This window comes from Hypanus sabinus, unplaced genomic scaffold (assembly GCF_030144855.1).
Source record: "Hypanus sabinus isolate sHypSab1 unplaced genomic scaffold, sHypSab1.hap1 scaffold_489, whole genome shotgun sequence".
Lineage (NCBI taxonomy): Eukaryota > Metazoa > Chordata > Chondrichthyes > Myliobatiformes > Dasyatidae > Hypanus > Hypanus sabinus.
The window spans coordinates 300,430-327,353 of record NW_026781359.1 but is presented as its reverse complement, the minus strand read 5'-3'; positions in this window follow the sequence as shown (position 1 = coordinate 327,353).

The window sequence follows — 26,924 nt, the reverse complement described above, 5'->3', positions numbered from 1 at the left end:
ACAAGGTTAATTCCCGGAATGGCGGGACTGTCATATTTTGAAAAAATTGGAGAGACTGGGTTTGTATACACTGGAATTTAGAAGGATGAGAGGGGATCTGATTGAGACATATGATTATTCAGGGATTGGACACGCTGGAGGCAGGAAGCATGTTCCCGCTGATGGGTCAGTCCAGAACAAGAGGTCACAGTTTAAGAATAAGGGGAAGGTCATTTAGAACAGAGATGCGGAAAAACTTTTTCACCCAGAGAGTGGTGGATATGTGGAATGCTCTGCCCCAGAAGGCAGCGGAGGCCAAGTCTCTGGAGGCATTCAAGAGAGAGTTAGATAGAGCTCTTGTAGATAGCGGGGTCAATGGATATGGGGAGAGGGCAGGCACGGGGTACCGATTGTGTATGATCAGCCATGATCATAGTGAATAGCGGTGCTGGCTAGAAGGGGCAAATAGCCTACTCCTGCACCTACTGTCTATTGTCTATTGTTATCAATTCGCAGCGTGAGGATGTCGCAGAATTGTGTTCGATTAATCATCTAATTATCTGCCTTCCAGCAGAAAGAATGACGTTCATGTGCTGACCGGTGCCACTGAAGCAAAGGAAACATTGTCTCTGGCATATAATCACTGGTTGCTTCTTCTGACTCTGGCCTCCCTCCTGCCCACTGTGTTCATAAAATGCATTTTCCGATTGGGACCCAAACATTGTAAAATGCATGATCTTTAATATATATTTTCACGCCAACTGCATTTGACGGTGTTTAAAGCCTAAGCCACATATTTCTGAAAACATGACTTTTTTCCCCCCCTGAAAACACGATAGACCACTGTAAGTTCTTGAAGTGCTGACCATGACGTATTGTTCTGGTGACAAATCAGATTTATTGCTGCTGAAAAAGTAATTTCGACACATTAATGACTGGCATAGGATTGTACAGACAGAAGTTCAAGGAGGAGCTGGTGATACTCGTGGTAAGATTTCGAGGTAATACTCCCTCAATATTGTCAAACCGGAAGAGAGGTGCAAAAATAAGGCTTTGGACTACAACTCCATCTGCAAATTCAGTCGCCCTGGCTAAGGATCGGGGACGGAAATCTGCACCTCAGCCAGAGATGATGGGTGTCAAGGATAATTATTTCACGACAGTTGAGATTCTGCGGAGCATCATTCAGAGCTTTTTCGCTCAGCATGTACGGAATTTCACAATTCGTTTTCGCCATCGTTATCTGTGTTCTTCGCTTTTCCTTTCGTTGCTAATATTCGATCAAATAGATTGCACTAAGATTACACTGCTTTGCAAAACGGTTCAATTTTATTCAACTGGTAATCGCTACGATTATATTATTCCGTCAGGTACACTCATTTCAATCATTGACACACATTATACTCGTTTTAAGAGAACTCTTCCTGTTGTATTTACCCTGATGGTTTATTCTGTTTGGCAGTGAACATGGTGACCATATTCATCCTGTCTCGGAGAAAGTGCGGCCTCTCCAGAGTTGTCACGTGCTATCTGGTTGCCATGGCAGCGGCGGATCTTCTGGTTCTTATCCTGGACCTGATATTGAGCAAGATTCCTCTTAGGTACATTCATCGCTTCGTTTTCGCCCATTCAATGCCCAAGGTGTGTAATGTCCACGCTGCTCTGATTTACACCGCAACCGACTGTTCGGTCTGGTTCACAGTCACGTTCACCTTGGATCGGTTTGTCGCTATTTGTTGCCAAAAGATGAAGACAAAATATTGCACGCGGAAAACTGCGGCCGTGGTTTTGGGGACAGTGACTGTGATCAGCAATTTAAAGAATATTTACTGGTATTTTCGACTGTCAGAGGAATACACATGGATAATTGCTCCATTCATTTGTCAACAGAGATATCATAATTTCAATTACACGAATCAAATTGACATATTTTATTCCTTCCTCACCCCTGTACTCCCATTTGTGCTGATTCTGCTGACGAACGGCCTCACTGTCAGGCACGTCTTAATCACCAGCAGAGCCCGCAGGAGACTCAGAGTTCCCGGTAACGGACAGAGTGACAGAGACCCGGAGATGGAGAAACGCAGGAAATCCCTCGTTTTATTGCTGATGGTCTCGGGTAATTTCATCCTGTTGTGGGCACCTTTCAGTGTGTTCTCTGCGTGGGATCGGCTGAGTTATCTTCCCATACGTTTGCATCCGCCAGATTCCCTTCGAGAGCTGGGCATCATTCTGCAGCTTCTGAGCTGTTGTACGAACACGGCCCTTTACGCCGTTACACAGGCCAAGTTCAGGGAGCAGCTAAAGAATGTGGTAAAATCTCCGCTTGCCCTCATTGTTCCGAAAAAGTCGTGACTTAGTGGCGTCGCCCGTCCAGATAACACGAGGTTCTATATATTGCGGGCACTTTCTGTCCCTCTTGGCCTAGCGTATCTTTATTCCTATCACACCTCACAAGCGGAAATTGCATTGACAAGCCCCTTATGCAGCCGCAATGCTGGTCCGGAATTCGCCTGCTCATTTCCTTTCTTTGCCCTACTGATTGTAGTGCATTTCGCCCCATGGTTCCACCGTACATTCCTCTGTTCTCCCGATACGTTGGTCCAGCTGCAAGGCCATATTCCTGCGAGGGCATCAGTGTTCCCGAAACAACCCGTTCATTCCCGACAGTGGCGGCTGAATTGATGCTACAAGTCCATTGACAACTGAATTGGTGCCTCTTCCTGCAGCCACAATGAGCTCGTCCTTCTCATGTACATGGCCTACAATTTGCCACACCGCCCGCAGATCAGGTTGTACCCGGTCTGACACCATTCTTGTCTCTCGAGATCTCTGTTCCCAACTCCAGGGAGAGATTATCTACCGACATCTTCTCCAAAGCCATGCAACTGACTCTAACAGTTATCCTGAAGATACCAACTGAAAAACGGACACTCGCAAAAGTGCTATTCCATTCTATCATTTCCTTTGATGAGAATTTCATCTCCAGACATTTTACAGTCAATGGAGATTCCCTTCCACCACGATCGATGCTTCTATCTCCATTCTCTGATGCATTTCCCTCAGGTAACATCACTCCATACCACCCAGAATAATAAAAGAGATTGGGTCTCCTTGTCCTCAGGTAACACGCCATGAGCCTCCGCATGCAAGATATTTTACCGTAGCTTCGACCATCTCCATAGCCACTCTACCACCAGGCAGGATTTCCCCTCCCCCATCTCCGGTTTCTGCTGATCGTCCACTGCGCGTCTCCATTGTTTACCAGCGGTGCTCACAAGTCTCCCTTATTCCTGTAACCACACTGCAGACATTATTTCCAGCAGGTACTGGTTATTCAAGGACAACGGAGATCACACTGGCGACACACTGCATTTCCAATGTCCGCTGACTTGCAAGAAATAAAATGCTGATATTCCATCCAGTTACAATCGTCAAAACCCATTGTCTTCAATGATGTCATCTACAATCCCTGTCAGACCAGTATGTTACTGTTGCCGATGACAGAATTCTCCTGAAAGCTGTTATGAGATAGATATTATCGAGTTTGGAGGAGAGATATTTTTGAACAAGGGCCCCATCGAGTGGCCACACAGACGGAGGAAGATAGACGCATTTAACATTAATTGTTGTTATTCTGATCGCAATAATACCGGGAATAGCCCAAACAGTTGACAGTAAAGCTCGCTGTTTTATTTTTAAGTATCACATTGTATCGTGTTTATACTTGGAGGATTCTGATGTGACCGGGTCTTCTCCAGACACATAAATAGTTCTACTAGTGGTGACATTTCCTCACATTAATTAAGCTGCTCATGCAGTTGCATCACTTTATCGTTCACAGTGAGAGTGTCGCTCCTTATCCTGTCAATCGCAAACATAACGGTCATATCTGAATATAAACACGTCCGTCAGCTAAACCATACTACTAAGCGCGAATCGCAGATATCAGAGGCAGTAATGACAGTGGTTATCCAGACCCAACTCAGATTTGATTCGAATAAATATGTTGAACTGGCAATTACCGCTGAACGGATGACAGGTACAGGACCTGTAAAAATTTTCACATTTCACACCGACCCCCCTCCCCACACTTTGAAGACCCTTGTGGCCATGGGCGCTCACATGGATCCCAGCCGTTCCTGCCGTTTTGTTGGCTACGCGGAACGGTCCGTGTTCGGAGCCGACACCGGTGTCACTGTCCGACTTCTCCCGCGCGACACTGAAGACAGCATGGCTGCCGCTTCCTGCACACTGCTCGTTGGCTTCATCAACCAGCTCCAATTTCCATCGCGCATTTTGTTTTACCTGATCAGTTTCCAACAGCTCACTCCCCTTCTCAATCTCCCTTTCTCTGTCTCCTGAGCCAGCTTATCTGCTGTCGTACACAATAAACCCATCGACTCACACAGCTCCCTGGACTATACTTCACCCATCCTGTTACTGGTAAAAATGTCATCCCCTTCTCAATCTCCCTTTCTCTGTCTCCTGAGCCAGCTTATCTACTGTCGTACATCCCAAACCCATCGACTCACACAGCTCCCTGGACTATACTTCACCCATCCTGTTACTGGTAAAAATGTCATCCCCTTCTCAATCTCCCTTTCTCTGTCTCCTGAGCCAGCTTATCTGCTGTCGTACACCATAAACCCATCGACTCACACAGCTCCCTGGACTATACTTCACCCATCCTGTTACTGGTAAAAATGTCATCCCCTTCTCAATCTCCCTTTCTCTGTCTCCTGAGCCAGCTTATCTGCTGTCGTACACCATAAACCCACCGACTCACACAGCTCCCTGGACTATACTTCACCCATCCTGTTACTGGTAAAAATGTCATCCCCTTCTCAATCTCCCTTTCTCTGTCTCCTGAGCCAGCTTATCTGCTGTCGTACACCATAAACCCACCGACTCACACAGCTCCCTGGGCTATACTTCACCCATCCTGTTACTGGTAAAAATTTCATCCCCTTCTCAATCTCCCTTTCTCTGTCTCCTGAGCCAGCTTATCTGCTGTCGTACATCCCAAACCCATCGACTCACACAGCTACCTGGACTATACTTCACCCATCCTGTTACTGGTAAAAATGTCATCCCCTTCTCAATCTCCCTTTCTCTGTCTCCTGAGCCAGCTTATCTGCTGTCGTACATCCCAAATCCATCGACTCACACGGCTACCTGGACTATACTTCACCCATCCTGTTACTGGTAAAAAATTCATCCCCTTCTCAATCTCCCTTTCTCTGTCTCCTGAGCCAGCTTATCTACTGTCGTACATCATAAACCCATCGACTCACACAGCTACCTGGACTATACTTCACCCATCCTGTTACTGGTAAAAATTTCATCCCCTTCTCAATCTCCCTTTCTCTGTCTCCTGAGCCAGCTTATCTGCTGTCGTACATCATAAACCCACCGACTCACACAGCTACCTGGACTATACTTCACCCATCCTGTTACTGGTAAAAATGTCATCCCCTTCTCAATCTCCCTTTCTCTGTCTCCTGAGCCAGCTTATCTGCTGTCGTACATCCCAAATCCATCGACTCACACGGCTACCTGGACTATACTTCACCCATCCTGTTACTGGTAAAAAATTCATCCCCTTCTCAATCTCCCTTTCTCTGTCTCCTGAGCCAGCTTATCTACTGTCGTACATCATAAACCCATCGACTCACACAGCTACCTGGACTATACTTCACCCATCCTGTTACTGGTAAAAATTTCATCCCCTTCTCAATCTCCCTTTCTCTGTCTCCTGAGCCAGCTTATCTGCTGTCGTACATCATAAACCCATCGACTCACACAGCAACTTGGACTATATTTCACCCATCCTGCTACTGATAAAAATGTCATCCCCTTCTCTCAACTCCTCCCCCCTCCGCCGCTTACGTTCTCATCCTGGGGCTTTTCATTTCAGAACAACGGAGATGATTCTTTCTTCTTCAGAGAAGGGTGCTTCCCTTCCTGCACCATCAACGCTGTCCTCAAAGTCGTTTCTTCCATTTCGCACAAGTCTGTCCTCACACCAACATCCCGCCACCTCACTAAGGATAGGGACCTGCCATCTCACCAGTCACTGCGTCCAGCACATAATTTTCTGTAATTCCGCCATTACTAACATTACTAACGTGATCCCAACAACAAGCACATCTTCCCTTCCCTTACTCCCAGTCTGCGCTTTCCAGGGATCTCTTCCTACGCGACTGTCGTCACTGATCTCCTTCCTGGCACTTATCTTGCAATCTGAAAAATTGATACACCCTCCCCTGCACATTATCCCTCACTAATATTCATGTCCTCATACTGCCCTCCTAGGTGAGGCGACACTTCAACTCTGGGTGTGTTGGGTCGTTAATTGTCCCTGCTGCTCCGGTGTGGCCTCTTGTATATCTGTGATACTGGACGTTGATTGGGAAATTGCTTCACCGAGCACATCCGTTCCGTCCATCAGAAAAAGCGGGACCTTCCAGTAGCCACCTACTTAAATTCCACTTCCCATTCCCATTCTGACCTGCCCGTCCATGGCCTCCTCTACTGTCGGAGTCAGGCCACATTCATTGTTCTTGCGGAGCCTGTGTCGCCTTCAACCAGATGGCAGGAATATCGATTTTTCGAAGCTCTTGCAATGTTCCGCTACTGCAACATTCCCCATTCTTATTGCCCTCGCTAACCTTATCTGCCCCCGCCACTAACTACCCCCTGGTCCTCCTCCACCTTTTTTTTTTCTTCTATGGCCTTCTGTCTTCTCCTATTAGATTCCTCTTCTCCACCCTTTAACCTCCCAGCTCGTTACCTCACCACTGCCCCCATCCCGGTTTCACGCATCCACTTTTGGTTCTTCCTCCACTTCACCCAACATCGAAATCTGTCTCTAGTCCTGATGCCGGGTACAGTTTGTAATTACGTGCCAATAATTTCTAACAGACTATCAATGTACGGTATCCACACAAACCAGGGTTTAGGGCGGGAAAGCTCTCTCAATCACAAGCGTTTAGCGGGAACGGAGACTGTCTTCCCTAGACCTGTGCAGCCAAGGAAACCGCGCGTTTTGATTCTGCGGCTCCTCCAGGATTGATTTTGTTCGAGGCTTATATGATTACTCAGCATTGTTACAGTGCGTTGAGTGTCTAAGCCCGTGTTTGGTAACGTAATTACGATACGGGGTTAGGATTGTACAGGGGGCAGTGTGCTTTCCATGCTTTCCAAGGGGAGGATATTGTAGGCGAGCGTGGTGAACCGCAAGCCGAGCGTCCCATTGCTGAGGCTGAAGACATTTGTAAATGAAACAACCTGGAGATACGGCACAACTCTGAATCCGCTGACACCACAGGTGTGCACCTTCATACTGGCGGTTGCATCACTGAATCTGTTCGCATCCTTAAACCAATGTGCATCCCCATATTTGCCGACACCGCCCTAAAACTGGCTGACACTCCAAAATCCATAATAGATTACTCAGAGCAGGACTCATTTCAAACGGCACAGAAAATGACTGTTTCCAGAATAAAAATCCGCACGCATCCCAAATCCGTCTGGAACTGCAAATCCGCCGAAACACCGAAACCCGATGTAACCCAAAATCCGTGTGTAACTCCATGTTCGACACAATATGCATAAAACTGCGCACATGTCGAAATGAGAGCGCACACCTAAACCCATCTGCATGCCAAACCCGATGACAGGTTCACATGCACATTGGATTATGCAAAAGCAAGAGTCACTTCATGCATTTCACAAAATAGCTGCCTCAACGTCCAAAATCTAGAACTAAGTTTTGCTCTATGTACACTTATTATGAATATATCTATCAACGATACGACCTTGAGATTCATCACACATCACGATCCACCGACATCACCAAATTCGCGTGTACCCAAACCTGCCGCGTATATCTCCAAGTCTCTGCGCAGCTCCAAATTCGAAGGCGGCCCTATAAGTACAAATGTTTATCCCAGAGCGAGAATCATTTCAAACTTTTTCACAAGATAGCTTAATCCACATTCACAACAGCAAAGAATCGAAATGGAACGTTAAGGCGCATTATTTATTGAAGTGTTTGTAAAAGAAACAACCTTGATATTTGGCATTACTCCAAATCCACAATTGCTCAGAAATCCGTGAGGACGCGCTTGAGATTCGACACGACCACAAATACACCACATCCCGGAATCTGTGAGCACCCGAAGACCGTGTACACCGTCAACCCGACTGAAACCCAGCGATGCACATTCGATTTCCCCAAAAGAATCATTCACAAAATAGCAGCCTTCACCTGAAAGAAATAGCTAGAACAAAGTTCAACGTTTAAAGATCAGTTGTTATTAAAACTCAAATAAATGAAACGACTTTGAGATTTGAACAGCTCGAAATCGACAGGCACCCACAAATCCATGTGCACCCATATGCGCCGACCGACACCTAAACCTGCGGACATCACCAAACCGCGTGCACCACAAACACGCACGCACCCCTAAAATCCCTGTGCGCATATATTCGGCGACATTCTCTTCAATATGTGCGCAAGACGTAATCCGTATGCACCCCCAAAGCTGCTGACATACCCACCTGCACATTAGATTATCCCAGTGCAAGAGACATTTCCAGCAGATCACAAAATCGACTTAAACAACCAAACAGGTATTGTATAAAGTACAAGATTGAAAGTGCATTTGTTAATAAATTATCACTAAACGTCCACTGATAAGTTAAATCCCCATGCGCAATGACGCCCATCAGCGGAGCGGCCATTGCACACATGTAGGATGGTCGGCGAGAGTAGAAGCGACAGGGTTTGTCTCAAAGGAGCCTTCGGCTCGGAGGAGCCGTCACCTCTGTGTAAAGCGTCTGTAACGTTCCATTTTTGTTATTTTTCCCTCTCTCACTGGATCATTTAAACGCCTGTGGTGTTCTCTTCGAGCCGGATGTTGGAGAACTGGTGGTCCCAGGGTGTCTATGAAATGCATCCGTCTGCAGTTCCATGAAGACCGTGTTAGGGATCTGGATCGGAAACGGGATGACCTTCAGCTTGTGCGGGAGAGTGAGTTACAGGGATGTAGTCACCCCTAAGTTGCAGGAGGCGATTAGTTGGGTGCCCGTCAAGAGAAATGGTAATAGACAGTTACAACAGAACACACCGTGGCCATTCTGTCACAAGGTGTGGCATTGGGACCGGACCCAAATGCAAGACACAGACACTGAACTTCCAGTAACAGGACGAGGCGTGAGAAGGAAGCAGGGGAAGAGAGGAAGAAAGGACGCTGGACATGGTACAGTCCCTGGACAAGACAAGGATTCCGGGCCTGGACTAGGACTTGACCAGGACACCGGAACCAGGACATGGAACTGGGAACCAGGAGTTTGGTCTTGGACTTCGAGCCAGAGACTGGACTGGGACACAGAACCTGGGTCTTAACTCGGGCTTGGACCCGAGAACTAGGCGAGGACATGACGAGGATAAGGAACCAGGACATGGAACTGGGAACCTGGAGCTTGGTCTTGGACTTCGAGCCAGAGACTGGACAAGGACACAGAACCTGGGTCTTGACTCGAGCGTGGACCCCAGAACTAGGCGAGGACATGACGAGGTTACAGGACGACGAGAGGCAACAAGACGGGACGTGAGATTCATGGACAGTACGTGGGAACCCCAGCACAGGACGAAGGAACCCCAGCACTGGGCTGGGCAAAGTACTCCTGGGCCGGGCCTGGCACATGACAAGACGTGAACAGAAAGCCGTGGTTTGATCAAGACTAGGACCTTGACTAGGACTGGATGAGGCCCCGAAGCCTTGACATGGTCGAAGAAGTGACAAGAACGAAGAACACTGAATCTTGGACGAAGGAGAGTCAGGAGCATGGAGCACTGAGCCGGGACCTCTCCTTGGGTACAGGACTTAGGGCCGGGTCTCATCACACCGAACACAGAACCCGACGAGACAATTCCTAACGTTAGTTAGCGGCAAAACAGCCGGACCGACCGAGCGAAGGCGTGGACACAGACAGTTCCAAACAGGGCGAAGCTGCAGACACAGGCAAAGTGAGGCGAGGCTCCAGACACAGGCAAAGTGAGGCGAGGCTCCAGACATAGGCAAGGCGAGGCGACGCTCCAGACACAGGCAAAGTGAGGCGAGGCTCCAGACATAGGCAAGGCGAGGCGACGCTCCAGACACAGGCAAAGTGAGGCGAGGCTCCAGACACAGGCAAGGTGAGGCGAGGCTCCAGACACAGGCAAGGTGAGGCGAGGCTCCAGACACAGGCAAGGTGAGGCGAGGCTCCAGACATAGGCAAGGCGAGGCGACGCTCCAGACACAGGCAAAGTGAGGCGAGGCTCCAGACACAGGCAAGGTGAGGCGAGGCTCCAGACACAGGCAAGGTGAGGCGAGGCTCCAGACACAGGCAAGGCGAGGCGAGGCTCCAGACACAGGCAAGGTGAGGCGAGGCTCCAGACACAGGCAAGGCGAGGCGAGGCTCCAGACACAGGCAAGGCGAGGCGAAGCTCCAGACACAGGCAAGGTGAGGCGAGGCTCCAGACACAGGCAAGGTGAGGCGAGGCTCCAGACACAGGCAAGGAGAGGCGAGGCTCCAGACACAGGCAAGGTGAGGCGAGGCTCCAGACACAGGCAAGGCGAGGCCAGGCTCCAGAGACAGGCAAGGTGAGGCGAGGCTCCAGACACAGGCAAGGTGAGGCGAGGCTCCAGACACAGGCAAGGCGAGGCGAGGCTCCAGACACAGGCAAGGTGACGCGAGGCTCCAGACACAGGCAAGGCGAGGCCAGGCTCCAGACACAGGCAAGGAGAGGCGAGGCTCCAGACACAGGCAAGGTGAGGCGAGGCTCCAGACACAGGCAAGATGAGGCGAGGCTCCAGACACAGGCAAGGTGAGGCGAGGCTGCAGACACAGGCAAGGAGAGGCAAGGCTCCAGACACAGGCAAGGTGAGGCGAGGCTCCAGACACAGGCAAGGTGAGGCGAGGCTCCAGACACAGGCAAGGTGAGGCGAGGCTGCAGACACAGGCAAGGTGAGGCGAGGCTCCAGACACAGGCAAGGTGAGGCGAGGCTCCAGACACAGGCAAGGTGAGGCGAGGCTGCAGACACAGGCAAGGTGAGGCGAGGCTGCAGACACAGGCAAGGAGAGGCAAGGCTCCAGACACAGGCAAGGTGAGGCGAGGCTCCAGACACAGGCAAGGCGAGGCGAGGCTCCAGAGACAGGCAAGGTGAGGCGAGGCTCCAGAGACAGGCAAGGTGAGGCGAGGCTCCAGACACAGGCAAGGTGAGGCGAGGCTCCAGACACAGGCAAGATGAGGCGAGGCTCCAGAGACAGGCAAGGTGAGGCGAGGCTCCAGACACAGGCAAGGCGAGGCGAGGCTCCAGACACAGGCAAGGTGAGGCAAGGCTCCAGAGACAGGCAAGGTGAGGCGAGGCTCCAGACATAGGCAAGGCGAGGCGACGCTCCAGACACAGGCAAAGTGAGGCGAGGCTCCAGACACAGGCAAGGTGAGGCGAGGCTCCAGACACAGGCAAGGTGAGGCGAGGCTCCAGACACAGGCAAGGTGAGGCGAGGCTCCAGACATAGGCAAGGCGAAGCGACGCTCCAGACACAGGCAAAGTGAGGCGAGGCTCCAGACATAGGCAAGGCGAGGCGACGCTCCAGACACAGGCAAGGTGAGGCGAGGCTCCAGACACAGGCAAGGTGAGGCGAGGCTCCAGACACAGGCAAGGCGAGGCCAGGCTCCAGACACAGGCAAGGCGAGGCGAGGCTCCAGACACAGGCAAGGCGAGGCGAGGCTCCAGACACAGGCAAGGTGAGGCCAGGCTCCAGACACAGGCAAGGTGAGGCGAGGCTCCAGACACAGGCAAGGCGAGGCGAGGCTCCAGACACAGGCAAGGTGAGGCGAGGCTCCAGACACAGGCAAGGTGAGGCGAGGCTCCAGACACAGGCAAGGCGAGGCCAGGCTCCAGACACAGGCAAGGCGAGGCCAGGCTCCAGACACAGGCAAGGCGAGGCGAGGCTCCAGACACAGGCAAGGTGAGGCGAGGCTCCAGACACAGGCAAGGTGAGGCGAGGCTCCAGACACAGGCAAGGTGAGGCGAGGCTCCAGACACAGGCAAGGCGAGGCCAGGCTCCAGACACAGGCAAGGCGAGGCCAGGCTCCAGACACAGGCAAGGCGAGGCGAGGCTCCAGACACAGGCAAGGTGAGGCGAGGCTCCAGACACAGGCAAGGTGAGGCGAGGCTCCAGACACAGGCAAGGTGAGGCGAGGCTCCAGACACAGGCAAGGTGAGGCGAGGCTCCAGACACAGGCAAGGCGATGCCAGGCTCCAGACACAGGCAAGGAGAGGCGAGGCTCCAGACACAGGCAAGGTGAGGCGAGGCTCCAGACACAGGCAAGATAAGGCGAGGCTCCAGACACAGGCAAGGTGAGGCGAGGCTGCAGACACAGGCAAGGAGAGGCAAGGCTCCAGACACAGGCAAGGTGAGGCGAGGCTCCAGACACAGGCAAGGTGAGGCGAGGCTCCAGACACAGGCAAGGTGAGGCGAGGCTGCAGACACAGGCAAGTTGAGGCGAGGCTCCAGACACAGGCAAGGTGAGGCGAGGCTCCAGACACAGGCAAGGTGAGGCGAGGCTGCAGACACAGGCAAGATGAGGCGAGGCTGCAGACACAGGCAAGGAGAGGCAAGGCTCCAGACACAGGCAAGGTGAGGCGAGGCTCCAGACACAGGCAAGGCGAGGCGAGGCTCCAGAGACAGGCAAGGTGAGGCGAGGCTCCAGAGACAGGCAAGTTGAGGCGAGGCTCCAGACACAGGCAAGGTGAGGCGAGGCTCCAGACACAGGCAAGATGAGGCGAGGCTCCAGAGACAGGCAAGGTGAGGCGATGCTCCAGACACAGGCAAGGTGAGGCGAGGCTCCAGACACAGGCATAGTGAGGCGAGGCTCCAGACACAGGCAAGGTGAGGCGAGGCTGCAGACACAGGCAAGGTGAGGCGAGGCTCCAGACACAGGCAAGGTGAGGCGAGGCTGCAGGACACAGGCAAGGTGAGGCGAGGCTGCAGACACAGGCAAGGAGAGGCAAGGCTCCAGAGACAGACAAGGCGAGGCGAGGCTCCAGAGACAGGCAAGGCGAGGGTAAGCTCCAGGCAGAGGCAGCGCGATGGAAGGCTCCAGGCCGAGGCAGGGGGGGGCCAGGCGAGGCTCCAGGAGGAAGGTGAAGGGAAGGGATACAGACAGGGGGATCTGGGCAAGAGCCTCCAGGAGGAAGGTGAAGGGAAGGGATACAGACAGGGGGGTTTGGCAAGAGGCTCCAGGAGGAAGGTGAAGAGAAGGGATGCAGACAGGGGTTTAGACAGGAACAATCCAGCAGTCAGAGGCGTAATCCTGAAGCTAATTATGAGGCCAGCCCAAACAAGCATCAGCTGACTCAACAAAACCTGGAATAAGGTACGTAGACCGGACAGTGAACCGGAATGCGGATTTCACGGACCGTGCCATGACACATTGCCATGAAAAGAAAGCATACCGATTTGATACATTTGTCAGGAGTGACGTCCTGGAAGAATGCCGCGGCAACCTGGTTACAGGCACAGAACATGGGACGGTGGCGGAGAAGGGAAAGGGAGAGAAAAGGGAACTGCAGCGATAGAGGATTCGATAGTGTGGGGAACAGAAAGGAGACACTGTGGACGTAAACTGCACACTCGAAAGGTATGCTGCCTCCCAGGTGTCAGGGATGGGACGGCTCAGATCGCGTCCAAAACATTTTTGGGGAGGGAGGTAAAAGTGAAGATAGCATTCAGTCACGTTGTCAGGAATGGCAGGCAGGTGATGGGACTTATTTGCAGCCAAAAGGTTGAGTCACAAATCATTAGGTGTGCAGGATCAGGAAGGACAGCAAGTACGGTACTCAAGGTGTTGTGTCTAAATGCTCGTCGTATCAGAAATCAGGTGGATGATACCGTGGCAATATTACAGAATGCCAGACATGATGTTGTAGTCATCACTGAAATGTGGCTGAAAGATGTTTGTAGTTGGGAACTGAATGTCCGAGGTTACATGTTATATCGGAGGGATAGGAAGTTAGGTAGAGGGGATGATGTGGCTGTACTGGAAAAGAATGACGTCCAATCAGTACAAGGATATGATCGCGTAACGGAAGATCTTGCATCCTTGTGGGTTGAGTTAAGAAATTGCAAGGAAAAAAAGAATGTTGATTCCAGTTTTATTTAGCCTCCCAACATTGGCTTAGCTGGTAATTGACACAGTCTTACGATGGTATAGGAATGAAGCCAGTTCAGTTCGTGATATTGAGTGGAACTGAGGAGAGAGAGAGAATGAGAGAGAGAGAGAGAGAGAGAGAGAGAGAGAGAGAGAGAGAGAGAGAGAGAGAGAGAGAGAGAGAGAGAGAGAGAGAGAGAGAGAGAGAGAGAGAGAGAGAGAGAGAGAGAGAGAAGAGAGAGAGAGAGAGAGAGAGAGAGAGAGAGAGATGAGAGAGAGAGAGAGAGAGAGAGAGAGAGAGAGAGAGAGAGAGAGAGAGAGAGAGAGAGAGAGAGAGAGAGAGAGGAGAGAGAGAGAGAGAGAGAGGAGAGAGAGAGAGAGAGAGAGAGAGAGAGAGAGAGAGGTGGAAGGTGATTTGTTTTCCAAGTAAGCCGATGCAGTCGATCTTTCCGTTGTCCTCCGAAGTCCTGTTGAAATCGCCGACTGTGACCACACCAATGGGTACCGTCTTCATGAGGTAAAGCTATCAATCCAGGCAAGGGTTAAACACACCGGTCTCCCCTTTTCTACACTGCCAGAGCCACTGATGGATTTTGCCGATCGATCCTCCAATAATCCACGCTGTCGTGGGCACACAAAACTCCTCCTGTGTCTGTGTGTCTGTCTAAAAAATAGTTGACCTTGTATTTATCCAAACATGCTGAATACCAGCTGTCCATTACGTAGCTCCGCCGTTCCGTCACCATAGCAACGCACGAGCTGCTCATTGCTCTGTCTCTCTGAATCAGTGTACACAAACTCTCTCTCTTTTTAAAGGCACAGTCCATATCGGCAGGCGCTTAGGGTTTCGTCACAGACCCAAATTACGATTGTATACAGGCCTACAAACAGCAGCCGGGATGTCGATTGAAAATTCTGGAAGAGATAGAAAAGGCAAAGTCAAGATAATCGGATTTTACCAAGAAAGTTGATTGGAAAAACCAGGTCAGTACTGGACCTCAAGAGAGTGAATTTGTAGAAAGTCTGAAGGATGGCTTTTTAGCACAGCTCGTTGTTGAACCTACTAGGAGATGGGTTGTGCTGCTTGAGTGTTGTGCAATGATCCGGAGGTGATCTTAAGCTTAAGGAACCCGTAGGGACCAGTGATCAAAATATGATCGAGTTCGCATTGAAATTTGAAAGGGAAAAGTAAAATCCAATGTATCGGTATTTCCATAGAATAAAGGAAATCGCAATTGTATGAGAGGGGAACTGGCCGAAGTTGACTGGAAAGGGACCTTTACAGAAAGGGTAACAGTGCAGGAATGCCTGGAGTTTGTGGGTAAAATAAGGAGAGTGCAGGACGGTTTTCTTTACAAATAAGATGAAATTTTCAGAGGGAAGGATACTACCCTGGCTGACAAGTGAAGTCAGAGCCAACGTAAAAGCGAAAGTGAGGGCGTACAAGCAAGCCAGAGCTAGTGGGAAGATAAAGGATTGGATAGTGTGGATTGGTGATAACATCTCTCCATTGTTGACGATCAACACTGGCGCACCTCAGGGATGTGTGCTTAGCCCACTGCTCTACTCTCTCTATACCCATGGCTGTGTGCCTAAGCATAGCTCAAACACCATCTATAAATTTGAAGATGACACAACCATTGCTGGTAGAATCTAAGGTGGAGACGAGAAATCGTACAGGAGCGATATATGCCAACTAGTGGAGTGGAGTCGCAGTAACAACCTTGCACAACATCAACATGACGAAAGAGCTGATGGCGAACTTCCAGAAGGGTAAGGCGAAGGAACACTTGCCGACCCACATAGAGGAACCAGAAGAGGGGGGGAGTAAGCCTTTTCAAGTTCCTGGGTGTCAAGATCACTGACGACCCAATCCGGTCCAAACATCTCGATGAAGAAGGCAAGGCAGAGACTGTACTTCATTGGGAGTTTGAACAGATTTGGTATGTCAACATAAACACTCAAACTTTTCCAGATTCATCGTGGAGAGCATCCTGACAGACTGCAGCACTGCACAGGACTGAAAGAAGCTGCATCCATCTTGGGCGCTGGCCAACAGAGTACCCAGGATATCTTCGAGGGGCGGTATCTCAGAAGGGCAGCGTCCATTATTAAGGACCCCCAGCACCCAGGACATGCACGTTTCTCACTGTTAACATCAGCTAGGAGGTGCAGAAGCCTGAAGGCACACACTCAGCGATTCAGGAACAGCTTCCACCCCTCTGTTGTCTGATTCTTAAATGGAGATGGAATCCGTAAACACTACCTCACTTCTTTAACATATATTATTTCGGTTTTACACGATATGTTAATCTATTGAATATACATATACCTTTATTGAGTTACTTTTATTTCTTCTATATTATGTTTTGCTTTGAACTGCTACTGCAAAGTTAACAAATTTCACGACTCATGCTTCTGACAATAAACCTGATTTTGATTCTGAAAGTATATGCTTGCATTCGGCACTGCAAGGCTCAGGAGAGAGCGAAGGGCATGTCAAAGCGCAGATCAACTCATGATTCTTCAATAGAGTCAACAACCAAGACGCTTGTTCCTACACGAATTCCGAGGTCAAGAGAGTGGAAGTTTCCCAGTGCAGCGGCTTTTGGTCTTTGAGAACACTGCCGCACACTGTTCATATACAAAACCACTTTATTATAATGTTATGAAATCTGGCCATTAAACACCTGAAAAGCGACAGAAAGACCGAGTGCAAAGGATAATAATGCTTTCTCTCTCCCTCTCTCCATCCCCCCTTCCACTTTCTCTCTCTCCCCCTCTAGGGGGACTCTCTCTCTCTCTCTCTCCGTCCCTCTCTCTCCCCTTCTCTCTCTCTCACTCTCTTTCGCTCCCTCTCTCTCTCTCGCTGTTTCCCTCTTTCTCGCTCTCGTTGTTTATCCCTCTCTCTCCCCCTTCACTATCACTCTCTCCCACTCTCTTTCTCTCTTCCGCTCTCTCCCCCGTCTCTCTCTCGCTGTCTCTCTCTCTCTCCCTCTCTCTCTTCGTCCGTCTCTCCTCCATCTCTCTCTCCTCCTCTCTCTCTCCCCCTCTCTCTCCCCCTCCCTCTCAGACAAATACTCATGCACTCTGCTTTACATTCACAATATTCAAAAGTAAGCTTTTAAAACAAATTTCATTCCCCTTTAAACGAGAGTCTGCACTTTATTTTATCTTTATCTCTAATAATTTCCCGCTAAATCTACTGATTTGTTTCGACACAAATCATGAACAAGTAAAACTGAAATGCTGGAAATTATTTGTCCCCTCCCCACACCTGCTGTTCAGGTATGCAAAAAGGGTTAACTGCATGTGTCATTTCATTAAATGCCAATACCGTCATTTCCACGGAGAGTTTCAGCGTCACAAGGGAGTTTCCCTCTCCTATTAATAAGCATCTGATTCACTGAGCTCTCACTGAACAGCCGCTCCGGCACTCACAGGGATTCGCCGATCCACACAGCGGGACAGAGAGAGCACGCTGCAGAAGGAAGGTTTGCTGGTTCCGGAATGGATCAGAGTCCGGGAGCAGCAGAGTGGAGAGTGACAGAAATTCCGAAGAATGTCTTCTGGTCTGCTCAGTTTGTCTTTGCGAAGGATGAATGGATGAGCTTGGATTTTCTAATCACGCACGCATTAACAGTCATTCAAGTGATTTACTACCCTGGTCTCGCTATCATTGCAGTTCCCGGTGAGTGTCTCTTCAATGGTCAACTACACAACAGTATTTAACTGTTCTCTAATGTTTATCAACCGTTTGAAATTATTGCTACTTCACACACTCCAGGTAAGAAATCTCCAAAACTTCAAATTCTGCAACGATGCTGTTCACTGTGGGTCTTGTAATTGTGCGGGTGTGATGGCCAATGATCCAATCGGTAAACTCCGTTCAGTCGTTGCTCACATCATTTCATGACCGAGGCTTTCATATTTTGCCTCCGGGAGCGTTGCCTCCTTTCAGTCTCTCCATATTCCCCTCGGAAATGTCGGCTTTGGAATCAAGTTGCTTCAACTCCTTGCGTTTGCAGCGGAATTTAATCTGACGTCCAAGTGCGCGTTATTCTCAAAGACAACCGCTCTGTCAACGACCCGCCAACGTCACTGCAGAATTAAGATGGTGATGTTAAACCTGATTCTGATATGGGTCTCAGTTGACGACTCAGAGTGGAAAGGGGTTAGAGTGAGAGAATCGTCGTTGGGAAAAGTGAGAGCGAGAGGGGAGGGAGCGGGAAGCACCGGGGTGACATTCTGTATTTGACAATAATTCCCCACGTCGTTTTCCTCCTGCCAGATATGCAATCTGTTTCTCCGCTCTACATGTGCAAAAGGCTGGGCTGCCTAACTATATATATGTTTGCCAAAGACATTTACAGAGTAGTGAATAATGATCAGGGGAGGGAGCCTGCCCTTGATCTAAACAGTCATTGCTGAGGAAATTTATCGAATGGAATTTACGTTTCTGTACATTTCGTATTTGCAGTGCCATTTGCATCCTTCCTGTCAACATATACAATGTTACTGGTTATCAGTGATCGTTATCTGTATTATTCAGTGCGGTTTCATGTGTGATATCGGCCCACAAATACTGCGGTTGATTTTTCACTGAGTTCACTTACGATTTGATTCTACTAATCGATTTTCTTGATAGACTTCCCGAGGAGCAATTATTCACTCATGTGACCAAACACAAAGAACAAATCCGATCAATTGTATGATAACAGAAAGCGCTTCCGGATGTGTCCCCACTGATTATTTTTATGCATCTTGCAGTGAATATGGTGACAATTTTAATCCTGTCCAGAGGAAAGTGCGGTCTCTCCGGAGTTGTCACTCGCTACCTGGTTGCCATGACAGCGGCGGATCTTATGGTCGTTGTACTGGACCTGATATTGAGCAAGATTCCGTATACTTACGCGCCTTTTGGGCTGAGGATACACCAGTGTGTAAAATCCACGCCGTCCTGCTTTACGCCGCCACCGATTGTTCGGTCTGGTTCACCGTCACTTTCACCTTTGACCGGTTTGTGGCCATTTGTTGCCAGAATTTCAAAACAAAATATTGCACCGGGATAACTGCGGCTGTGATTCTGGGGACGGTAACTGCGATCAGCTGCTTAAAGAACCTTTACTGGTATTTTCGTCTCGCTGCGGCTTATGCACTGATAATTGCTCCATTTATTTGTATGAAAACCGCGTATTATGTGTCTTTATCTGTCGCAATTCCAATAGACTTAGTTCATTACCTTCTCACCCCTGTAATCCCATTCCTGCTGGTTCTCCTGACGAATGCATTAACCGTCCGACATGTTTTAGTCACCAGCAGAGGGCGCAGCAGACTCCGGTGTGCTGACAAGGAACAGGGTGCCCGGGACCCGGAGATGGAGAGCCGCAGGAAATCCCTCGTTTTACTGATGATCATCTCTGGCAATTTCGTCCTGCTGTGGGGACCGTTCACTGTGTATTCTTTGTGGAACCGACTGTCTGTTGCCTCTGCGGCGAATCTTCCTCCGGATTCTCTGCGAGAACTGGGCTCGATGCTGCAGCTTCTGAGCTGCTGCACAAACACGGCTCTTTACGCGGTCACCCAGACCAAGTTCAGGGAGCAACTGAAGGACACGATAAAGTATCCCCTGGCTCTCATTGCTGGTAGGATATCATGAAGTAATGATGTTTCCCTGCCTGGTTCTACTAATTCACCACTCATTGCAGGCAAACTCTGCACCAAAGGGGACCCGTGTAAATACGTGTTCGTCTCATTTGTCACTCGCTTTACTAGCGCGCATGATTCCTCACTCCAGCTCAACTGACGACCCTTTGAATCGTTTTATTTTCTGCATTCACCAGTGTATATTCCCCTCTCTTCCCGAGTGGAACGACCTACGTTTGTCAGTGTATATAGCGCCGCCCTGGTGACCCACAGTTCTGTCTTGCAAGTCCCACTGTCCACCTGGTGCGGATGCACTGCCCCACTCCAGCGGGAGATTCTGTGTTCCCGAAACCTCTCCTATTCAGCGGTCCAGTTCCCCCAGTTCGCAGTTCGAGACTGGAGATCGTGTCCCGGGTATCGGTGACCGAGACCAAGGATTCCGGAAACATCTTGCAATCTCAGTGTCAACGGGAGCTTGAAAAGTCGGTGTTAGCTTGGTGGAAATGCGAACGTCAGTCCGCAATGAGGGGTGCAATTGCCGTAGTTTTTTTATAAAGCCTCAGTTTGGTCGAGGGGGAAGGCGGGGACAGACACGTCGCCGGATTCCAATGTGAAAGAAACGCGGGGGAAATACAGCGCACATACTTTGGTGTTTTATCTATAGGGATCGAGAGACTGAAAACTCTGGAACTGCGCGTTCCTTCAGACTTAGCGCAGACCTAATGCCATTGGCGTGTGTTCCAAACTTACCTGACTTCCCCAAATCTATCAAAGTCATTCAGAGTCATTGGACCAGCCGGTAAAATGGGCTGAGAAGTGGTCGATGTAATTTCATTCTGGGAACTGCGAGCTGTTGCGTTAGGAGGAATCACACGTTGAATGTTGGGGCAGCGATGAGTGCGGTGGAACAGGGGGATCTGGGAATGGAGATCCATAAACTCTCGAAAGCCGCATCACAGGTCGACAGGGCCGTAAAGAGGGTATTTGGTACATTGACCTTCATAAGTTAAGGTATTGGGTATCGGTGATGAAATGTTATGTTGACATTTTATGACGCCGGTGACGGCGGATTAGGAGTATTGTATGCAGATCTGGTCACCTTTCTGAAGGAACGATATCAAAAAGATTGAATGAGTTCATAGAGATTTTACGAGACTGTTGCGGGGTGCTGAGGACAGAGCTATAAGGATAGCTTGAATAGGTTATCACTTTATTCCCTGAATCAGAGGAGAAAAACGAGTGATCTGACCCATCACTTCAACATGGAGTAAACAGAGCGATCACAACTGCTGGTGACGCATCACTGACGCTCTGGTATTGTCACTGTGTATTCAGACTGGTCACTGACCACACGGACGAGGCTTCTCCCTCAATATCGGCAATCGTGTTAGAAATGTTTCTATCAGGTCCATGAATATTCGCACAGATCATGTCATTGCTCATTCAGAACTTCCCTCACTAAACTAACACTGCCGTTACATTTCCTGTCCCAACTCGGACACAGCAATGACGTTCATATTTAAACTCGTCAATAATAATACCCCTTAATCATCGACCACGGACTGTGACTGAATATCCGAGCACAATTGTACATTTAATTCTAAATACCCAACCCCAATTCTGCATACTAAATTGTGAATTTTCCATCAAGAGCCAAAGTGTACAATCACGGGATGAACTTCTCAGTTGTGCGATTGCGCAAAATCAAATTAAGATGATTTATTAAACGAACTCCAATTAAAACACGAATCCCTATGTTATTCCAATCTCAGGATACTTTAGAAATCACCGGTTCAACGTGAGCCTATCATCAAAATCCGTATATGTTACCATTTCCTGTCTCAAGATCTTTTTCTTTGCTGGCTGTTACAGGAGGGTGTGGAAGAAAAGTAAACTATTTCCCCCCAAGTGCTACACATAAGCAGATAGCCGCTGCCAAACAACTGAGAAGGTGCGTTTTAAAAATTTCTGAATGTGAGTCTGTACGCAGCAGGGAATCAAATCGAGGCAGATCTGCAGACGGAGAAGGAAGTGAATCAGGTCCGATGGGATCGGCACAAACTCTCCACTCGGCATGTCTGTGACTTCCCGGAGAGACACGACCAGGACTGAAGAGGACCAGCAGAGACGAACACAAACTGAATGTTATGCCAACATTTTAAAGTCATCAAAGCCGAAATATGGACTTTTAAAAAGACAATTCAGTTCAATAAACAGAAGAGTCTGTGTTTTATAGACCTGCAGAAAGACACTTCAGTTCATAAACCGAACAGTCTGCGTTTTTATAGACCTGCAGAAAGACACTTCACTTAAAACAGAAGAGTCTGTGTTTTTATAGACCTTCAGAAAGACACTTCAGTTCAATCAACAGAGCAGTCTGTGTTTTAGAGACCTTCAGAAAGACAGTTCAGTTCAATAAACAGAGCAGTCTGTATTTTGAGAGAACTTCAGAAAGACACTTCATTTCAATAAACAGAACAGTCTGTGTTTTTATAGACCTTCAGAAAGACACTTCAGTTCAATAAACAGAACAGTCTGTGCTTTCATAGACCTTCAGAAATACACTTCAGTTCAATAAACAGAACAGTCTGTGTTTTTATAGACCTTCAGAAAGACACTTCAGTTCAATAAACGGAACAGTCTGTGTTTTTATAGACCTTCAGAAAGACACTTCAGTTCAATAAACAGAACAGTCTGTGTTTTCATAGACCTTCAGAAAGAGACTTCAGTTCAATAAACAGAGCAGTCTGTGTTTTTATAGACCTTCAGAAAGACACTTCAGTTCAATGAACAGAACAGTCTGTGCTTTCATAGACCTTCAGAAATACACTTCAGTTCAATAAACAGAACAGTCTGTGTTTTTATAGACCTTCAGAAAGACACTTCAGTTCAATGAACAGAACAGTCTGTGCTTTCATAGACCTTCAGAAATACACTTCAGTTCAATAAACAGAACAGTCTGTGTTTTTATAGACCTTCAGAAAGACACTTCAGTTCAATAAACAGAACAGTCTGTGCGCTTATAGACGTTCAGAAAGACACTTCAGTTCAATAAACAGAACAGTCTGTGTTTTTATAGACCTTCAGAAAGACAATTCAGTTCAATAAACAGAACAGTCTGTGTTTTTATAGACCTTCAGAAAGACACTTCAGTTCAATAAACAGAACAGTCTGCGCGCTTATAGACGTTCTGAAAGACACTTCAGTTCAATAAACAGAACAGTCTGCGCGCTTATAGACGTTCTGAAAGACACTTCAGTTCAATAAACAGAACAGTCTGTGCGCTTATAGACGTTCTGAAAGACACTTCAGTTCAATAAACAGAACAGTCTGTGTTTTTATAGCCTTCAGAAAGACACTTCAGTTCAATAAACAGAACAGTCTGTGTTTTCATAGACCTTCAGAAAGACACTTCAGTTCAATAAACGGAACAGTCTGTGTTTTTATAGACCTTCAGAAAGACACTTCAGTTCAATAAACAGAACAGTCTGTGTTTTTATAGACCTTCAGAAAGACACTTCAGTTCAATCAACAGAACAGTCTGTGTTTTTATAGACCTTCAGAAAGACACTTCAGTTCAATCAACAGAACAGTCTGTGTTTTTAGAGACCTTCAGAAAAACACTTCAGTTCAATAAACAGAGCAGTCTGTGTTTTTATAGACCTTCAGAAAGACACTTCAGTTCAATAAACAGAACAGTCTGTGCTTTCATAGACCTTCAGAAAGACACTTCAGTTCAATGAACAGAACAGTCTGTGTTTTTATAGACCTTCAGAAAGACAATTCAATTCAATAAACAGAACAGTCTGTGTTTTTATAGACCTTCAGAAAGACACTTCAGTTCAATAAACGGAACAGTCTGTGTTTTTATTGACCTTCAGAAAGACACTTCAGTTCAATAATCAGAACAGTCTGTGCGCTTATAGACGTTCAGAAAGACACTTCAGTTCAATAAACAGAACAGTCTGTGTTTTTATAGACCTTCAGAAAGACACTTCAGTTCAATAAACAGAGCAGTCTGTGTTTTTATAGACCTTCAGAAAGACACTTCAGTTCAATAAACAGAACAGTCTGTGCTTTCATAGACCTTCAGAAAGACACTTCAGTTCAATGAACAGAACAGTCTGTGTTTTTATAGACCTTCAGAAAGACACTTCAGTTCAATAAACAGAACAGTCTGTGTTTTCATAGACCTTCAGAAAGAGACTTCAGTTCAATAAACAGAGCAGTCTGTGTTTTTATAGACCTTCAGAAAGACACTTCATTTCAATAAACAGAACAGTCTGTGTTTTTATAGACCTTCAGAAAGACACTTCAGTTCAATAAACAGAACAGTCTGTGCTTTCATAGACCTTCAGAAATACACTTCAGTTCAATAAACAGAACAGTCTGTGTTTTTATAGACCTTCAGAAAGACACTTCAGTTCAATAAACGGAACAGTCTGTGTTTTTATAGACCTTCAGAAAGACACTTCAGTTCAATAAACAGAACAGTCTGTGTTTTCATAGACCTTCAGAAAGAGACTTCAGTTCAATAAACAGAGCAGTCTGTGTTTTTATAGACCTTCAGAAATTCATTTCAGTTCAATGAACAGAAGAGTCTGTGCTTTCATTGACCTTCAGAAATACACTTCAGTTCAATAAACAGAACAGTCTGTGTTTTTATAGACCTTCAGAAAGACACTTCAGTTCAATAAACGGAACAGTCTGTGTTTTTATAGACCTTCAGAAATTCATTTCAGTTCAATGAACAGAACAGTCTGTGTTTTTATAGACCTTCAGAAATACACTTCAGTTCAATAAACGGAACAGTCTGTGTTTTTATAGACCTTCAGAAATTCATTTCAGTTCAATGAACAGAAGAGTCTGTGCTTTCATAGACCTTCAGAAATACACTTCAGTTCAATAAACAGAACAGTCTGTGTTTTTATAGACCTTCAGAAAGACACTTCAGTTCAATAAACGGAACAGTCTGTGTTTTTATAGACCTTCAGAAAGACACTTCAGTTCAATAAACAGAACAGTCTGTGCTTTCATAGACCTTCAGAAAGACACTTCAGTTCAATGAACAGAACAGTCTGTGTTTTAGAGACCTTCAGAAAGACACTTCAGTTCAATAAACGGAACAGTCTGTGTTTTTATAGACCTTCAGAAAGACACTTCAGTTCAATGAACAGAACAGTCTGTGCTTTCATAGACCTTCAGAAATACACTTCAGTTCAATAAACAGAACAGTCTGTGTTTTTATAGACCTTCAGAAAGACACTTCAGTTCAATAAACGGAACAGTCTGTGTTTTTATAGACCTTCAGAAATTCATTTCAGTTCAATGAACAGAACAGTCTGTGTTTTTATAGACCTTCAGAAATACACTTCAGTTCAATAAACGGAACAGTCTGTGTTTTTATAGACCTTCAGAAATTCATTTCAGTTCAATGAACAGAACAGTCTGTGCTTTCATAGACCTTCAGAAATACACTTCAGTTCAATAAACAGAACAGTCTGTGTTTTTATAGACCTTCAGAAAGACACTTCAGTTCAATAAACGGAACAGTCTGTGTTTTTATAGACCTTCAGAAAGACACTTCAGTTCAATAAACAGAACAGTCTGTGTTTTCATAGACCTTCAGAAAGAGACTTCAGTTCAATAAACAGAGCAGTCTGTGTTTTTATAGACCTTCAGAAAGACACTTCAGTTCAATAAACAGAACAGTCTGTGCTTTCATAGACCTTCAGAAAGACACTTCAGTTCAATGAACAGAACAGTCTGTGTTTTAGAGACCTTCAGAAAGACACTTCAGTTCAATAAACGGAACAGTCTGTGTTTTTATAGACCTTCAGAAAGACACTTCAGTTCAATGAACAGAACTGTCTGTGCGTCTATAGACCTTCTGAAAGACACTTCAGTTCAATAAACAGAACAGTCTGTGCTTTCATAGACCTTCAGAAAGACACTTCAGTTCAATAAACAGAGCAGTCTGTGCGTCTATAGACCTTCCGAAAGACACTTCAGTTCAATGAACAGAACAGTCTGTGCTTTCATAGACCTTCAGAAATACACTTCAGTTCAATAAACAGAACAGTCTGTGTTTTTATAGACCTTCAGAAAGACACTTCAGTTCAATAAACGGAACAGTCTGTGTTTTTATAGACCTTCAGAAATTCATTTCAGTTCAATGAACAGAACAGTCTGTGTTTTTATAGACCTTCAGAAATACACTTCAGTTCAATAAACGGAACAGTCTGTGTTTTTATAGACCTTCAGAAATTCATTTCAGTTCAATGAACAGAACAGTCTGTGCTTTCATAGACCTTCAGAAATACACTTCAGTTCAATAAACAGAACAGTCTGTGTTTTTATAGACCTTCAGAAAGACACTTCAGTTCAATAAACGGAACAGTCTGTGTTTTTATAGACCTTCAGAAAGACACTTCAGTTCAATAAACAGAACAGTCTGTGTTTTCATAGACCTTCAGAAAGAGACTTCAGTTCAATAAACAGAGCAGTCTGTGTTTTTATAGACCTTCAGAAAGACACTTCAGTTCAATAAACAGAACAGTCTGTGCTTTCATAGACCTTCAGAAAGACACTTCAGTTCAATGAACAGAACAGTCTGTGTTTTAGAGACCTTCAGAAAGACACTTCAGTTCAATAAACGGAACAGTCTGTGTTTTTATAGACCTTCAGAAAGACACTTCAGTTCAATGAACAGAACCGTCTGTGCGTCTATAGACCTTCTGAAAGACACTTCAGTTCAATAAACAGAACAGTCTGTGCTTTCATAGACCTTCAGAAAGACACTTCAGTTCAATAAACAGAGCAGTCTGTGCGTCTATAGACCTTCCGAAAGACACTTCAGTTCAATGAACAGAACAGTCTGTGCTTTCATAGACCTTCAGAAATACACTTCAGTTCAATAAACAGAACAGTCTGTGTTTCATAGACCTTCAGAAATACACTTCAGTTCAATAAACAGAGCACTCTGTCCTTTTATAGACACCTCAGCGCTGTTGTGGGGAATAATGGGGACACGATTTTTTCTTTCATCCCGCTCCTCCCCCGCTTAATTTGCTTTATCTATCGCCTT